At 40.3% G+C, this 19164-nt stretch overlaps 1 protein-coding gene across 1 annotated transcript in view; it reads left to right on the top strand.

The window, feature by feature from the left end:
- P3h2 (prolyl 3-hydroxylase 2) overlaps window positions 1–19164 on the top strand; it is a gene marked incomplete at its 5' end in the record, with an annotated part of 154290 nt that continues 135126 nt past the window's right edge. The window contains 1 exon segment of the mRNA XM_005383229.2: window positions 1–157.

A 19164-nucleotide genomic window follows, 5' to 3' on the forward strand; every position in this document is an offset into this window, starting at 1 on the left:
CTTCTTCCGCGCCCTGCTGGAGCGCGCGGGCTGCCACCGCCGCTGCCAGGACCAGCGCCTCGGGGGCCCCGAGTCCCCGCACCGCGCCAGCGAGGATGTGCGCAGCGACTTCCAGCGCCGGGTGCCCTACAACTACCTGCAGCGGGCCTACCTCAAGGTACCGGGCGCGCGCCTCTCCGCTCCCCGCCACCCCTGCCTGCCTGCGGCGCTGGGATGCTTGCTGAGCCTTCTCCCTTCCCGCAGCTCAGGACCGCTTGTCCCCGCTCTGCTTTCCGTCTTTCAGGCTGGGTCTCTCAAGCACTGGTCTCAGGACTGTGACTCTGGACACCTGGTGGGTCAAGCTCTGTAACCAAGACTTCATGAACTTGGGCAGGTCCTTTTCCTTCCTTAGCATGAACTTCACTCTCCAAAAGTAGGCTGTGGGTGGTGATGCATGCCTGTAATCTGTAATCCTAGCACTCTGAGAGGCTGAGGCAGGAGAATCCTAAATTTGAGCTTGGTCTGGGCAAACTTGGCGAGTTTAGCAAGACCTTGTCTTAAAATTTTAAAAAATTTAAAGGCTGGGTATGAGGCAGGTCATTGTGAAGATCTTGAGCTCCGTCTCCAGTACCAGTAAGAAAAGGGGGGCGCTTTGGATTATTCTGTACTAGTAAAGAGATGTTTAAAGTACTTAGTTAAGCACTTCAGTGCAGTAGTTATGAGACTTTGGCAGGGCCTGGCCTACGACAAGCTCACAAGGGCCGTTTCGTGGTTTTGTTCCACCCTCACCTCTCCATTGATCGCGTCCTCCCGCTCGGCCCTTCCACACTGCAGGGTCCTAGCGTGAAAGGTAGACCTGTGCTGAAACAGTTGTGTCTCCTTCTCTTCCCTTCACGAACAAAGGTCGCAAATCAGGAGGCTTTGGGGAGGTGGGGAGCAGTCGCAGTGTATTGCTAGAGGGCCCCCGTTCTTAAAGCTTTGCATTGGATTAGGGATTCAGCCTCAGCCGCCCAGCTTTCTGGTTTTGTTTTTTGTGTATGTAACTCCCCTGAAGTTAGCATAAGGAATTGGTGTACTTCTCACATCTACAATTTCGAATCCTAGAATTTAGAGTGAGATCTTGGATCCCTATGCACTCGTTTTGCTCTAAGTCTATGCTCTTTCTAACCCCCTTCTGGATTTCTCGGTATCAGTGTCTTTGGCATAGCTCCTGGTCGGCGGGTGGCAGGTTGGGTGGTGGTGCCCGCTGACGGGGCACACTGCATTGCTGAGGAGATTAGAAGCACACATCGCGTTCAGACATCCAGGTGCCTTGGATAGCTCATTCCACTAAGTCTCTGCCATCACAAGGGATGAGGTGTGAGGCTTTTGACAGAGGAGTTGATGCAGCAAGGCTGGGACTAACTCTGCTGGGTTTACTGTGCCTGTGATCCTAGATCTACCAGTCTGGTGCCTTGGGCAAGAAATGGGGAGAAAGCCCTTACCCCTTTCAGGAATTGTCTTCTGCAGGCTGTGCCTTCTCATGGGTTTGCTAAAGCATGTGTTAAGTATTACTCTGTGTGTTTTTTTAAGTAAGTGGCAGTTTTGGGTGGTCCTCCAGGAATCAGCCAATTTTTGGCAGCCAGGGGACCTTAAGTACATGACTGCAAAGGTATCCTAATCTCTTTCCCGGAACAGAACGTGGGCGGGTGTGCAGCGTGGTCCCTGTAGTGTAGGAGTCTCAGGACTCTCCAGTGGGAGAGGGGCAGTCTTGCTGATGGTTGTGTCCTACACTTTGGACACATTTTCCTTTCTCAGGTCAGGGGAAGGGATGCATATTCACGTTTGGTTTTCTAAAAATAAATAACCATGAGGTAAGTGTCAATATGTGGTTGTGTTTGGTTCTATAATGTTAATGTTGACATTTATCAGTCATTCCTGTCTCCTGTCCCCTGACTGGAGGTCAGAGAAGGCGAAGCCATAGGTTTAATAGGCCCCAAATTTTAGAGTGTGTTGGATATGAGAACAAGTCACACATAGACACCTCTGTGGGTGAACTACTGGGAACTGTGTGATGAATCGATGAAGTGTAAGAAATTATTTTAAAATATTTGGCTTCATTTGTCCATTTCTGTTCTATCAGCAGTGATCCTGGGAGCAGAATAAGCCTTGTATCCTCTTTCTACTTCACCTCTGCTATGACAGGCTAAGTCCAAGTTTTTTTTGGATCCACATACTTGCTAATCTCTTAAGAAGGAAATAGTTTTACTCTTGGAAATTTGTTTTTGGTAGTCAGAGTTTGTTAACATCTAAAGATGCCTCCTGATTCTTCTCACGCACCTCCTAAAAAAATCACAGTTTTAACTTTTGCTTGATTTCCTGGGCACACGCAGACACACACACTGACACATACACACACACACACACACACACTCTCTCTCTCTCTCTCTCTCTCTCTCTCTCTCTCTCTCTTCTCAAGTAATAGAAAAAAGACACTCTCAGGCTCTGGCAGCTGTGGGTTCTGGGTTCATTTGTTGATAGGCTGAAGAGCTCCTTGCCTGGGCCTGGATATGATCACAGTGCCCTGTGTCATTGCATTACTTTTGACATTAGTGATCTTGCTTGCAGTTAAAAGTATGACACAGGGCTAGCTCAATTTCACTGAAAATCAGAAAGCTTCATAGAACTAAATAAGTACAGTTATTTTTTGCTAGTAGGTTTACAAATTGGAGAAGCTCTCAGGAGATGTGTCGCTTCTCCCCCAGATCCTGGTTAGCGAGCCACTGACGGATAGAGATCCTCTAAGGTGGTGTTTTGCAGACGAAGAAACACCGGATATTGTACGATCTGAAGACCACTGTGTTAAACGTTTCTTTTCGCCGATGCAGAAAGGGAATTCCTTAGGGAAAGGGTCTTGTTCTGTGTCACGTGTCTGGTGACAGACCAGTGCATTTTGATGAAATGAGCACAGGGCTGGGAGCTAGGATTTGGGCTTTGCTGATAATGAATCCCTTATCTATGCTCAGGCACCATGGAATTGCCTCAGGTTCCAGCAAATGCTTCACTCCCTGGAGCTATCCCTTTGCCAGATTTGGACAGCTCCAGGGATGAGTAGGTCCTTGTTCTGTGGGGTCACAGAAGCTTATTGCCTTTCTCTTACTGCCTGCTGTGTAGAATCCTCCTCAAGGCCTGGCATGTTGGGCATTTGTCTGAACAGCTATGTAGCAGTAGCTGCACCTGGTCTCTAGCCACACCTTTTGTGTGAAGGTAGGGCAAGCCTCTTTAAACTTCTGATCCTTATCATTTCAGATCATAAGATACAATTCATAATTCATGGCCCAATGCTTAACATACTGCTTTTAGCTTAGCAGTCTCTGCTGAGAAACCTTTAGTTTCTCTTTGTTGCTGTACAGAGTCCTAATAGTTTAATTCAACATCCCTAACCCCTTTTCCCCAACTCTACCTCCTTGCAGCCGAAGGGCACAGTGGATGCTTTGTCGTAGGTCTAACCCCTTTGTATCTCTTGGGCTTTTGTAGTTTTCTTTGGGAAGCATGAAGACTCTGGGATAGAATGGGCAGAGATTCAAGTCTGTGAATAAACTGCGTAAGTGTCCCGACCCTCAATTTTCCTACCTGCAAAATGGGATAATTTCTTGATTTAGGTTAAATTTAAGAGATGGCTGACATAAAGTGTCCAGAGCAGGGTCTGATTCTCCACAAACACCAGAGATATGTTTATTCTTATTATTACTTGTAACAGAAATTTTTCCTCCTCCTTCTTTACATGCTCAAATCATAAGTATCGTAACACAAATACACCTATTTCTCTGAGGCTGTCCTTAGTCCCTCTACCACTCCCAGGTGATCATCATTTCTCTTTTCAGAATGCATGCAACAGGGAGAGTTTCCCTTTTGTCATTTTTTTTTTTTAATTTGGAACTGTATTTGGTAAACACTGGTATATCTGCTATAACTTATGTGAGCTCCCTGTAATCCTGAACTATCTTCTTACGTTCACATCTTCTAAAGTAGGGATTCCAAGGTGTGGGTGATTACTAGATGGAAAACACGAAGGACATTAAAATACGATTCAAAATCAGAGATTTAGAGCCACTCTAAATATCATAAAAGGGGATGGTGGCAGTAGATGCTCAGTATAGGATTACAAAATATTATTAACAAAGATTTTTGTGGGATGCAGACTATTTCATCAAATTAGTTTCTGGTTTCTGGAATGCCCCATTGGGATAGAAAATGGCAACTGTGCTGTGAGTTGTCTGCCTAATTTCTCAGTTTTCTCTTTACAAGTTCTGGCTAGTATGACAAACCTCCTCCGCTTCCTTTCATAATTCAATTCTTACTACTTAAAACCATACTTCAGAAAATTCTTGGCCCATTGTACTTGCTTGGTGTAGATTTGTGGAACTTCAGTGAATGGGAGAGAAATATTTTCCTTTCTTATCTGTGCCCTTTATAATTAGAAACGGGTTGATAGTGTCTGTTCTTTCTCCCACTGTTCTTAGAAAAAAGTGAAGGAGAAAAGGGTCATTTATTTGTTTTACTTAAAGCAAGCTTGCCCTGCATGTTTTGTTTCTGAATCAGTACTGTGTGTCTTTTGACCTTTGCTTTTGCTTGTTAGGATGAATGCAGGGAAAAGGGGAACTCTAATTAAGTTAGGCGATTCTCTCTCCTTCCCGTGGTCTATTTTATTGGTGGTTTATTGAAAAGAAAAGCAAGCTCAAGTTATTTCCTCCCCTGATTCTGCTTTATTGACTGCTTTCTCTTGCTCGAATGAATGTCTTAAAAGAGAACATGAAAACCTACACAGCTGCATCATTTAGATTCTGTTGGTGCAGAATGAAAACTAGAGTATGTACATTTTGCCCTCAAATTGTTTCAAGTAAGAGGCTGGGTTTTGTCTTTGTGAAATAACTATGCTCAGGTTATTCTGATGTTATTTCCTCAGGTGATGAGGCCTTTTTCTTTCTCTCACGTTTGAACCTTTTTAGGTGTTTGAATAATCAAAATGCACTACCTACCATCATCGTCCCAGTCCTAAGAAAGACATCTGGGAAATTCTTTGTCTAGTTAGTTCCTAGGGCCTGTGTGCTAGAATCACGCTTGTTTCTTCATAGGAGTTGTTCATTTGAAGCCTGTCAGCTCTTCCTCAGTCATGCATTCCCTCATAAATACTAAGTGTCACAGAGGTTTGAAATACAATTAAATGAGAGTAGCAACTGCTTATTGAGCCACTGTGGTGGCACACGCCTGTAATCCCAGCACTCAGGAGGCTGAGGCAGGAGGATCATTGCAAGTTCAAGACCGGCTTAGGCTACAAAGTGAGCTCAAGGCCAGCCTGAACTGCATAGCGAGACCCTGTCTCAAAAAGACAAAAAACAAAACAAAACAAAACAAGAGAAGCAAACAAAAAAACACTTACTAGTCACCTCCTCTCTCACACTAGGGGTCTTAATAAAGGAAAGTAATAATCTGTCTCTTTTTCTACAGATCTCATCTCTGAGAATCAAAAGGAATCTGATACTAATATTATTTGCTCACTGATAAACTCCAGAGGGAGAGCAGTGTGAAATTCTTCTGGAATGTTTGATAAAATGTCGGCTTGCTTTGTACATGGGAATCTGATAAATTCTGAAAGGTGGTCAGTTTCAACTGAATGAAAAATCATTGGGTTTGGTGTAACGGTGGTTCTTTTGTAAGGCCAAGGATTTGAGTAAACTATGAATTTCTTAGGATCAAACATTTTAAGGCTGGGTGGGATTCCAAGAGAGCATTGTCAAATCAAATACTTCTGCAGTATTTAGACAGTGAAGTAGGGATGAAGAGCAGAGGGGTAACTGTTTTGTTCAAGAAATGTGATCTGGCAAGGCTAGGGATGGTGATCACTGGAATCATAAAAGTGCCGTGGTTTGAAGGATCCTCAAAGATCATGTCCAGGTTTCTCCTTGTTAGCTTACAAATGATGGCCCCAGCCTCAGACTGGTAGGTCAAGGAGGGTAAGTAAGTGGGTCTTGGCCGAGAGTATAGATATTTTATTTTATTTTATTTTTTATTTTATTTTTTTGGTTTTTTTCCGGTACCGGGAACCGAACTCACGACCTTGCGCTTGCCAGGCAGGCGCTTTGCCGCTGAGCTAAATCCCCAGCCCCTGTATAGATATTTTAATGTGTAGTCGTGGGCTCTTTCAGTCTGCAAGCAGAGGACATGGCTTTCTCGTGAGGGGAGACCTGGGAATCAGTGGTATAGTGAGACCTGTGGTGATCTGACTGCCTTCACAGCCTGAGCAGTCACAGGGCACATGCTCTCGGAGCTTCCTCTCCACTCCATGTTTTCATTCACATCTTACTTACCCAGGTCGTTCTGCCAGGAACGATAGTTGTCTGGTGGAAAATTGTGCGTTTCTCACTAGGAATGGTAATTCCTCCTGTCTTTTCAGCTTTCTTTTATATCTCTTTTTCTGTTTTTTTTTTTTTTTTTAATTCATCCCTCCTTTCCTACTGTCTGACTTTCTAACTATGCAATTTCTTCCAGACCTGGCCATCATGTGCCAAATGGCCAGACACAAATTTTAAAACATGATTTGGAGCAGCCTTCTGCATGACATGTCCGGCATTGTAAGTGTGATATTCTGTCTTTTGTCCAGAAGAGGACGGCTGACTTTTGTTAGAGGACACTGATTTCATGTGACTTCACTCTTTCAGCTTTACCAAACCACATACAGTCCTGTACTTACTTCCTTGCTTTTGTCCCAGCCTAACCCATAGATTGTCCTATTAGTGCTGGACTTAGTAAAAGCACATCTGAACAGGAGAAAGTTAAAGTGATGTTTGGGGGAAGAGAAAAGACAACGGTAAATACAAATTCTAGTTTCTGGTTATAAGACAATTCAAGCCACAGCAGCTCTTACTTACTTTTGTAAGCATTCATAGACGTCTACTTCTTCAGGTTTATTTTGGTGGGGTGCTGAGGACTGAACCCAGCACTTCAGGAATGCAGGTGCTTCCACTGTATCATATCCTCTGCTTTACTTCTTTGTAATTTGCCGTAGGTCTCACTCTGTTCTTTCGTGTGTGTTGTACTTGGGCATGGATTGGAGGATGAAATTTTCTTCCTGCCTACTCCACATCTTTCCACAACTGCTCTGCATCATATTCATGCAATATTAGTGCTCCAACTCTGCCATTTTACAGATGGGAAGGTAAAGTTTAAGAGAGAAGTGAGTTGCCCAAGTTTAATGCAAATAAACAGAAAAGCTAGGGTTGCATTCAAGGAGCTACTTCCCTCCCACCTCTGTGACCACTGGCTTTGATTACTATAAAGGTCTATATTAAAGTAGGGTTTCTGTCCTCAATGATTTAATGTCTAATAAATATAGGATTTAAAATGGTGCATGGAGCCGGGCGTGGTGGCACACACCTGTAATCCCAGTACTTGGAAGGCTGAGGCAGGAGGATCGTTGCAAGTCCAAGACGAGCATGGGCTACAAAGTGAGCTGAAGGCCAGCCTGAACTGCATAGCTAGACCCTGTCTCAAAAAAGACAAGAAAAAAAATAAAGTACATGGTTATAATACAAGGCCCATAGGGCAGCTGCCATGGCATTACAAATTAGAGGACTATTTTTATTGGTGTCTCAGCTATGATAAGGAAAGTAACTTGACCCTATAGGTGGTAACCATTGTAACCAAATTCTCTCCCTCTCTCTCCTTCTCTCTCTCTGAGCTTCTTGTTTGACTTTCCGTGAGTTGAGGTAGCTTGGCCCGCTTAGGTACATCTAGCTCTACCACTCAGAGATTGAGGCTATTATCACAGATACCACAACTGCCAAGAATTTATGCCTCAGGAAAAGTGTCAGATTAAATAACCTGGGTGTCTTGGTTACTTTTCTCTCATTGCTGAGACAAAATATGTGATGCCCAAAATTAAGGAAGGAAAAGTTTATTTAGCTCACAGTGTGTGGAGGTTTCAGTCCATACTTGGCTGGCTCCAAGGCAGAGGGGCACATGGCAGAGGGCAACTGTTCGTGGCAGCAGAAGATAGTAAAAGCAACAAGAGCAAAAGGGAGAAGTGACAGCAAGCAACCTCTTCCTCTCTCCTACATGTGCAAACTGTCTGCCCCAGGGTGGGTGTAGCACTCACACCCATAATCCCAACTTGGATCGTGGATCAATCATAAACTCTAAAAGCCTGCCCCATGACTGCATGAGGCTTTAGGGGGACATACAGACACAAACCATAACACTGGGGTCTTTCTGAAATTAAGTGTCTCCGTGAAAATTTACAAGAAAGGAAATAGAATATCCATGTGGGGAGGAAGAAGAACCAAAAGTAGGTTTTGTGGTGAAAGTGATGTTAAAATGGGACATTATAGAGGAGCTAATGCTTGTCTCCAAAAAGGAGTTTTGGACAGAAAGATGAAAGCTACAATGCCACCTTTATGTAAAATACATTAAAATAGAGCTCTGTGGTTGAATAAAAGAGATATGCCTCCTCCCTCCCTCTCATCTCACTATCTTCCTGCAAATGCACCCTACTGTATTCCTGAAACATTAAAATTTCAACCATCCTGTTGTACACAAAATAAACCCCAAGGAAATTGAATTACCCCAATGTATCCAGGAATGTATGGAAAACTAGGGTTAGAGTCCAAGGACCTCTTTGATAGCACTGCTGTTACTACTTGTAAGACTCGCACTGAAAATCAAAAACTCAACACAACTACAGTGAACCACATAACGCCAGTTACCGTACTTACTAAATGAAAGAGACCCTGAAAATGAAAGCCACCATCTCATTATGCAGTGGTACTCTCCTCTGGTACCTACTTCTGAGAAAGATGCACAGTTGTAGTAGGAGTCCGTGAGGAAAATGATTATGGCGAAGAGTCTTCTTTGGAATGGAGATGAAGCCCTAAGAACCAGCAAGAGGGAGATCCAAGAGGTCAGAATTTCCAGAAGTTCAAAGCTATCATAATGAACCTTCTGGAATTCATTATCTGAGAAGCAGAGTCGCTGATTTAATTTTTGTGCACCAGAACACTACTGGAGAGTAGTTATAATTGCCCTGGAAAGAAATACATGGAAACAAGAGATATAGTAAAATAAGCGACCCTCCAAAAAAGAAACTGCTAACAAACGTGGAAACATAGGGAAATAAACTGAGCCAACTTTGATTTGTTGTTTTTGCTTGAGGATCACTGCCTAATTTCAATTCTGCCGAGATCAGTAGGTATTCATGGAGAAGTCAACACAGCATTAGGGATCCAGAGACAATTATCTTAACACCAGATTTGGCTGTTTATAAAAAACAATCTATAATTATAGTATACAGACTAATCCAGTGGACCATACAAATTGTTTTTCCATGGAGGCAAGAGCTATTTCTTAATAGTATTTTAAAGCTGAACCTAGGATTAGCCTTCAGTTCTAATGTATGACATTTATAAATGCCACTAGGGACAAAGACTCTCATTGTCAGTGAGTGTTTCTGTAGCATTACCGAGTGATCACCTGAACAGTGGAATCTTGCTGATTTGCAGGTCCACAGGCATATACACTAGAGTTTTGCAATTTTGCTTTGCTAGTGATTAATTCTTTGTTGTGGCAGGCTTTCTTGTGTATGTCAGGGGGTTTAGCAATATCCCTGGCCTTTGATTCTAGATGTCAAAAACAACATATCCTATCTCCCCTCCAACCTGTAATGAAAAAAAATTCAATCTTTCTATACATTACATTTCGTGGAGGTCAGAATCACCCCAGATTGAGATCTACTTGTTTAAAATTTTTCTGTATTTGATTGGACAGCTAAGTTAGACAAGTACGATTCAAGTTTCTAACAGTATGTACTAGACGACCATCTGCCCACTGATGAATCATGAATTTATGATGTTTCATAAACATCATAAATTAGTGTGACAAGCTTTAACAGGGGAAATACGGTCCATTAGAACTAGACTGTCTTTCCCCTAAATAGAAAGCACTGGACTTCTATCACCCAGCTCATCCCCCATGGCTGCAGTGGATCAGCTTGTGGAAAAGACCACGGGATCTGGCACTTCCTCTGCTTGTGTCCAGCATGACGATGCGGGTTGCTTTAGCAATACAAACAGACACTTAGTAGTTGCAAACCCTAAGCTCCAGAATTGACATATTTTTGTATTCAACTTGAAGAGTACTCAAACTCACTCACTTAAAAGTATTCCACTGCAGCTGTTAGGCTTCTTGGGGTTATCTCTGTATCACATATTGTCACAGGAAGCAACTTGACTCAAATTAGAAATGCCAACTTATATATAGAAGCCTGGGAAGTGGGGAAAATCAGAGGACAAAGGAAAGAGGAAGGGGCATAGACAATCAGACAGAGATGCAGAGGGAAAGAGACAGAGACAGACAGACAGAATTGGAGAGAGCTATAGAAACAGAGGGAAGAAGATAGAGAGATTAATAAACAAAAAGGAAGTAAAGCAAAACCACAGCAATCAAGCTACAGTCTAAGCAGGGTTTGAGGCACGAAAAGAAGCCGCATAAATCAAAACTTGGATGTTGTACACTCCAGCATCCAGTTGCCTGTGGAAAAAGAAAAGTAGTGATTCTGAAGCATATATGATCTTTTTTCAGCCTTATATCACCGTAGGCCCATTTTCCATTGAGACATTTCCATCCTAGAAAAGCTCAGGGCAGCAGATCTACTTAGTCTCCTCACTGAACAAGAAGAAAGGAATCCTTGGTGGCAGCAGTCCCAGCCCTTTTGATAGCAGAGACCAGTTGTCTGGAAGGCAATTTTTCCACAGATGGGAGGAGAGGGGTTCAAGATGATTCAAAGCAGCGTGCAACCCAGACCTGCCGCATGTATGGTTCACAGTAAGGTAGCAGTTCTGTGAGGATCTCTGGGCATGGCGGATCTGACAGGAGATAGAACTCAGGAACTTGATACAGATGGAGCTACTCTGGCTAGAGCATTGCTCACCTTGTGCTGTGTAGCATGGTTGGAAAAGAAAACAAAACCAAGAGAAGGGGGAGAGACAGATGGGGAGGATCTTAATAATTCGCCTTAAATCATCCTCCTTTCCCAAATAGCAGTTAAAAAATTTATTGAGCCGTTGCAGATGTGTCCTTCTTTCTTTAGGTCTTGGAAATATGAAAGTGAATAAGGAACTTTATCTACCTTCCAGTAGTCTCTTGAAGAACAAGTGCGTATACAGCTATATTAGTCCTTCAGAGGAGTGGCTGAAGTACTGCTGTGTGATTATGCAGTGGCAAAGCAGGGCTCATTTGTATCAAAGCCATGCAATTAGATACAGAAAAAATAATTTTAAAGTGCACGGTGAATGATGTCATTCAAAAATACGAGTAATTTTTTATATTTTGGTAGGAGAAAAGAAATTTTAAAAACTTGGGAGTGGAGATGTAAAAGCCAGAGAACTTAATCAAGAGTAAGGCAGTTTTAAGTATACATTTGATTGGTGATGTTTTTGAAATGATGTGTAGTATTCTGAGCCTTGAAAATATTTTGGTGATAAATGAAATAAAGTCTTTTAGAGAATTTTGTTAACAGAATTGTAAACCACACTACATCAAAGCTAAGTTCAAGGGAATTACAGGTTGAGTGACTGTTTAAATTTGTTAAGGTAGATGTCATGTTGACATTTCAGGTTTCTTTGAAATCCAAGGTACAGCTCAGCCTTTCCTTTTACAGCTTTTCAAGGTACTTTTCTGAGTTTCACTTTGTGTGTCTGTGAAAATAAAAACTAAGATAAAATGAGATGCTTACGATAACCATTTTGAAAAATATGCAGAATAAGGAAAGAAAAATGGGAAGAATTCAAAATCCCCATTAGCAGATTGTAACATTTACACAATAATTCCATGCAAGAACAACAAGTGAATCTTCCATTATTTCTCACTGTGGAAACACATATCCAGGAATTCTTCTACTTTACCAAAATAGCTTATTAAGTCATCATTTTTCACTTCATTTTTTTGGGGGAGAGTACCGGGACTCGAACTCACAAGCTTGTGCTTGCCAGGCAGGTACTGTGCCTCTGAGCTATATCCCTGCACCCCCCTTTTTTTTCGTACTGGGAATCAAACTCATGACCTTGCACTTGCCACGTTTTTCACTTCAAAAGGTTAAAATTCATTAAACCAATTCAATGAAACGTTTTCTGTATGTGCATGAAAAATTAGAATAAACTAAAAACATATATAGAGTAATTGTTAAACCTTGGAAGCCATATCATATTATTTTCTTGACAGTTTATTTGCATAATAATTTACAAAGAAACATGAAAATGGAAAAATGACTTTTCCTTTAATAGACTTAAAATGTCCCTGAAAATAAACACTTGCACTTACCTCTGCGGTGGTGTATTTTATGACAAGTTTATTACAATAGGTATTATTTATTGACTATTATTGTTTCAGATATTGTAGTGTAAGCTTTATATAAATTTTCTTACCATTTTCTCACAACAGCCCTAAGAAAAGTACTCTGGTGCAATCTTTATTGTTTAGTAGGGCTGCTGATGTGTGGACAGTTAAACATGCTTATGATTTTATTGCTAGTAAGTAACAGCTCTTCCAGGCAGAAAAGAGCATGGATTTATGAGGCAAGATGAAAGGCAGAGCACTTATTTAAAAAATATACTGTGATACATGAAGATAATTATACATATAGTAGATACAGAGAATTAGGGAACACCCAAAACCAGGGTTGACCTGTCTGAGTTACTGGCTTCAAGTTTAATACTCTGCAGGGGAACCTGGGACTGTTTGCTATGCTAAGAAATGCTCTTTCTGCCTTTTTCTCTGCTTCATTCTACCATTCCCCAGCTCCTGATGTCCTCAAGACTGTGGCCTCTCCTTTGCATTTTTTAAATGCGTGGACTATGCTCAAGCACATTCCAGACCTTTTCTGTTCTATATTAGTAGATAAAATCTCTTCCCACAGACCCACACATCTTGGGAATTCTAAATCCCTTTCGGCCTTTTCACTGCCCTAACCTCAGGCACCCAGGGGAGCTAGTCTGACTTTGAGGAGGCAGACATCAAAGACAGCAGGAATGGAACTGCTTCTTGTGTAACAGGCAGGTAATGGAAGAGAAACTCAAAAATCTATAAAAAGTGTAGATATCAAGAAATTGGGGCACCATCCTCACTGTATCATGGTATTTCCTAGCTTTTTAGGGTCTTCCATTAGATAAGAGCAGTGTAGGACCAGATGGTTTGTAAGAGCTCTTCTGCTTTAACCAGCTTGAGATTCTGAAATGTTTTTAGTGCACTGGTACTGCCAACAGTATCCCTAATGGCTAGGAAAATTGATGAGATGGTAATGGATGGGATATAAGTGCAAAGGAAATAAACAGAGAGAGAGAGAGAGAGAGAGAGAGAAGGAGGGAGAGGAGGGGAGAGAAAAAGGAGGGGGAGGAGAGGGGAGGAGAGAGAAGGAGGGAAGGAGGGAGGGGGAGATAGAGAAGGGGGGAGAGAGAGAGAGAGAGAGAACCTCCAATGTAATTGATGCTGGTCCTCAGCTTTGGATACCAAGTCCCTTAAAAGTACCATCTGAAGAGAAGGCACAGTAATATTTAACTTAATGGTAACTTAAGAGAATGAAATAAACAAGGCCATAGTCAAGAGAACAAAGGGGACAGATAAAAGGCTCATTCTGTGTTATGTGAGAAATGGCAGATACAGAATTGAGTAAACTGATGAGGAGAAGACAAAGCCTCTAGGTCACCATTTGGGACAGTTGCTCTTGATCTAAATGGCTTCAAGAAGGGAACGAAGCATTGGGCCGAAGTAACAGAAGTTTCAGAGAACAGGATCTTGGTCCAATAGCGAAGACTTTTCCAAAACTAACAGCTGTTCTAAGATAGGCTGGGAATCCCCAGAGGAATGTGTGCAGGTATGAGTCAGACAGACGCCCAGCAGGGATGTCGTATTTATGGTTCAGGCACAAGGATGATGATGTAGTAAATGAAGTTTTCTAACGTAGAGTCAATAAGACTGCATGACTTTATGAAGTAAAATTTGGCTTTCACCCATGAATGATATTATTAAAGGTTTTTATTATAAGAAAAGTTCTGCAGTTCTGTAGCTTATTTTTTCATTCTGGCAAATGTAATCCTAGACCAAGGTCACTGCATACTCCCTATAAATAATTTACATAATGTGGAACAACAAAGTAAACAAATAGTACCAGTTCTTAAAAAAGGCATGCAAGAGCACATTCACCGACTGTTCAGTGCTAACAGTTTCCGCATGTATGATTGGCGTTAGTCTTCCGACTTCTGATTCAACTCTTTGAGAGATAACATCTGAAGTGGATTTAGTTGCGGTTACAGAGTAGCGCTGGAAATTTCAAGCTAAATGTTAAATTTATTACAACTGACCAGTACATCCATGCTTGGAATTCAAAGTAGGTACACCTCTCTCAGCAAGTATGTCATTCTGTACTAAGGAAAAACAACTGCTTTCACGGAGGCTTTTTAATCCTCTTCTGATTTGCTTCCTTTGTTCACTGCCTAGAGGGCAATCTAAAAATCTGGGGATATTCTACACTGTACTTTAACTCTTAAACCTTTTACCCATTTTAATTCTGAACAGTTTGCTAGAGTGTCAGCTGAAGACATCATATTTAAGAACATGTGCGAGATACTGAATAGATTGAAATTGAGAATTGCTAAAGGTTATTTAAAGGTGATTAGTATATGAAATATCATTAAGCAATATTTAAAGAATGTCTTTATTCAGTCCCCACACAACCACCCTCACCTTTTCCCATGAAATTGGGAATGGCTAGAGTACCTGCTACTAGCATTACAGAAGAGGCCAGTGGGAATCCAGGGCAGGAGAGGAGTTTAGAGGAGTCCAGGATTTCGGAAGCCAAGCTGACACTAAGGTGGTTTGGGATATACCCCACCCCCCACCCCATGATGTTTGGCTTGATATGCAGAAATGTCAGAAATTTTTCAGTCTGCTATGCCTGCTGTTTTTTTGGCCATTTTACTGGAGAGTACATGCTTTGGGGGTTAGTTTTTTGTCAGCTCCCTTTGATATTTCTGGGTTAAAAGCTTCTCCAGAACCTGGTCTAGGTTATATGTAAGACAGAAAGGCAACCCCAGACTCTCACCATTATTCAACAATTGAGTACATCCCTAGCAAGTCCTACTTGTGTGTGATTTTAGGATCTACCTGTTTGTGTGTTGTAATATATTCAGGGATTTTAGCTGTATTTAGGGGAGGGTCTAGGGAAAAATGAGTTTATATTTTTCAGAATCAAAAGTCTTTTTCTGAACTAGGGTGAGGATATTAAGTGACCTTTAAATGGTAGTGATGGCGATGCTATGTAGACTTGACATCAAACTCTAGGATGACTTTATTATTAATATTTTGCTACAAAATTGTTCAAAGCCTTTCTGATCTCTAACAACAATCTCTAACGAATTTTCACCACCACCACTAAGTCAGCCCTAAGTTGGTCAACTGGAGTGTGTGTTCATTTCAAGTTGCTATTTTCTCTCATGCCTGCTTGTCAAGTGTGAAAGAGTCACAGCTGAACTACCATCAACCTGTCCTATTACCTGATTAGAGATTCATGAGGAGGCTTCTCTGGAACCCTGTAATTTAATTCTTTACAAATAAGTGAGTCACTGATCATCTCACTCCATATTCCAGTAGGATAGCTAACAAAGATTTAAGAGCCGAGTTCAGTGGCACATACCTGTAGTTCCAGCGGAACTTTAGGAGGCTGAAGCAGAAAGATTGCCGGAGCCCAGTTTAAGATCAGTCTGGGCAAAATAAGGAGATATTGTCTCACAGGAACAAACATGTATAGATTTACCTAATATGTTTTATGCAGAAAATATTCTTAGGATTGTGAATAAGAAAATGAATCCTCCTAATTAATGATTGCTGTTTCTCTAACCCATTGTCTCAGAATATAACATTACAATGTTCCTACCTAACCTGAATATTTAGGTAGGGCTGATGCGGCTATTTGAACCTTGGCTCTCAACAGACATTTGGTATGTGTTTGTTGAATTTCAGTTGTCAGTGCTGCTAGGATATGGGTTCTTGCTATAATTCTTTGCAAAAGTAAAGATCTAGGAATACCTAAATAATTGTTTAAAATACAGTTTTGTGCACTTGTGCATAATTTTGTGCATAATTTAAAAAGATACCTGATTACATTTTAAAAGGTAGTTCTTCCATGGGAATACCAACTTTGTAGGTCAGTTTTTGACTAATCACATCAAGCTGGGTGGGAGACCAGGAGTTCAGAAATTTATGCTCTAATCTTAACATTGGCACTAACTTTGTAGCACTTTATAGCAGTTAGCCCTGTGTGCCAATGTGTTCATTTATATATTCCCATTATTATTATTATTATTATTATTATTACAATTCTAGAGACTGAACCCAGCACCTTGTGTTAAGTACTGTACCCCTGAGCTATACCCTTAGTCCATATCTTCATTTATAAAATTAGTTGAGTGGAAATAAAACCTTGAAGGTTTCTACCAGCTTTAGTATATTGTAATGTTTAACAAAATATTTCCACTGATAAATTCATCAAATTTTACTGACTGCAAAATTCTCATCTGTTTGGTCTGAAAAAGTCCTGTATTCTGCCCTCAGTACTAGCAATTGTGAAATTTAGATGCTAAAATGATGGACATGTAGTACATTGGAGAGGAAGACCATACAGCGAAGGTCTGTCCAGTCATGGAAATGATATTTCGTAGCAGAATTGATGGGTTCCAGAAATAACTTGGTCTTATTGCTTAATTGAAAAACCCACCCATTGCCTCTCCTCTCTAACTTAGCTGTTAGGAAAAGTACTGTACTTGGCATGCAGTTCTGTAGACCGTCCTCTAAGATGATACAAATCAATAGTCAAGATTCATGTTAGCCGCGATTTTCACTGGTTCCTATAATGCTAATTCAAATCAGGGTATAAGTTGCTAAAGCCCATCTATTCTGTGTGAATTAAGCAGTTCATCGGTCGGAGTCCTTTTAAGACCTCTTGTTTGAAATGTGCTATTTTTGCTGTGCAAAACAATCAGTTCTCTGTCATCCATTCATATTTCAACCCATCCTGAACCAACCCATTGCTCTGTTCATTCACACAATAGAGGGAATTAAACCAAAACAACAAAATATTTTCCATGATGCATGGACTTACAGTGATAGAACAAGAAATAAGAAGTTATTCTACACGTCTTCCAATGATTTGTCTCTTGTAATTGACCTAAATATAGTGCAGTATCTGTTGTATGTAAACATATATTTCATTATGTAATATCCTGAAGTGCCGTTTGAAAATGGAATTTTCCCAAAAGCTCATTCTTCCTTCTTTCAAATTGTATCTGTTGTTAATGTTAGATACTTTTTATAATTTTCTAGTCAATAGTATTTAATGCAGCTATTTTTGCTGTAATGTTTGGTTTACTAGTTATATGATTTTTAGCTCCACTATTTTTAGCTCTACTATTTCTTACTATTTTTATCTCTACAGTGAATCACATGTATTTTTCTTTATTTTTAATTTTTGTAAAATGAAGCTATATTAAAAGAGCAAAGCTACTAAACTGCAAATTTAGTAAAGGTAGACAACTTTGTATAAATGGTTTAAAGTCAACAAAATTAAATAAATGCAACTCTTAACAAAGTGATAGCTATCAGGGAATACCTAGGGAATCCAGTGAAAAGCCTGAATGAATTTAAGGCTGTCCTAGTTATTAAGAACATATAGAGATTGATTTGAAAATCATAATAAAGCCTGCATTTTAAATTTAGGAAATCTGAACAATTTTAAGTCTTAAACTGATAGTCCATGCAGTAATCCATAGATGATTGATGTATTTTGAGAAACACTGATTTAGACAAATCAACAAGATCATATTTTAGAACGTTAAGTGAGTTACTTAAAACCTCTGTGCTTCCATTTCCACTTTTGGTAAAGAGAAGTAAGTTATAGTGATACTGTGAAGATTTCTTTAGGGCATACTAATTAGGTACTTAGAACAGCACTGGCTTGTAATAAACTCATGTTAAAAAATAATTGTTTCTGATCTTATCAGTATTTTTTAAGGTCTAATCTACTATCTGGTATTCTGTCTCACTTATACGAGCAAAGGAAAATTGCAACAACTATCGTTTCAGAACTCATCTTTTAATTTTTAAATTTTGCAGCATGAGGTTAGCACACCCTTGTTTTCATTCAGAACCTAGCATACAATCAGATTCTAAAACAACAAGCCTGATTCTACAGACTTCTGCAGAAGACAGTAACTTTTTCTGATTTAGTTTCTTTCTCTATAAATGAGCACTGCTAATGTTTATTGTTTATGCAACAGTGTGCAGTAAAGACTGAAGAAGCTATTTTGAATATGTTCAAGTTCCTTATTAATGTAATCTAAAATAAGAACATGTCTCATATAAGAATTTGTCTCAGGCCAGGGGTATAGCTCAGTGGCACAAACACCTGCCTGGCAAGTACAAGGTATGAAGCTCGATTTCCGGCACCAAAACAAAAAAAAAGAATTTGTCTCATTTGTAGAACTTTTTTTACTTTTTAAAATACTTTTACAATATTGAATGTTCCTTTTTTATTTAGCTGCAGTGATAATGACAATACCCACATTGGCCATTGTGCTTAATAATGCAATCTAAAGTATTTTTCCAGTGCCTTCCAGCTTACATAAATCAGATACAGGTAGTATATCTTCTTTTTTTTTTTTTTTTTTGGTACTGGGAATAGAACTCAGGACCTTGCGCTTGCCAAGAAGGTGCTTGTGCCACTGAGCTATATCCTTGGCCTGATACGGGTAGTACGGACATAAAATAATATATGTATATATTTCTTTATGTCCTTGAAATGATTAAGGCTTTTGACTTCCCTCAGTACATTCCAGACCCATGAATGCCTTTATTTATCTTTGAGGGGTGAGACTGAAGGGTGAAAATGTATTTGAAGCAACTCTTGGGACAGGAATTGTTAGATAGTTGTTAGAAAATTTGCAACTTCTTGTTCTGAATTCCTTCAATAACATCAGCTCCCTGCGATTATCTAGCAATCTGTGGGAAATTTAACAGGAAGAACTGCATCTTCAGGGAAAACCTTTAGGGATGATATGTGAAGCAGAACAAAGAGGAAATGTGGGTCTATGATAGATTTCTCAGTCGGCT

Source organism: Chinchilla lanigera, unplaced genomic scaffold (assembly GCF_000276665.1).
Source record: "Chinchilla lanigera isolate Chin_1 unplaced genomic scaffold, ChiLan1.0 scaffold00019, whole genome shotgun sequence".
Classification (NCBI taxonomy): Eukaryota; Metazoa; Chordata; class Mammalia; order Rodentia; family Chinchillidae; genus Chinchilla; species Chinchilla lanigera.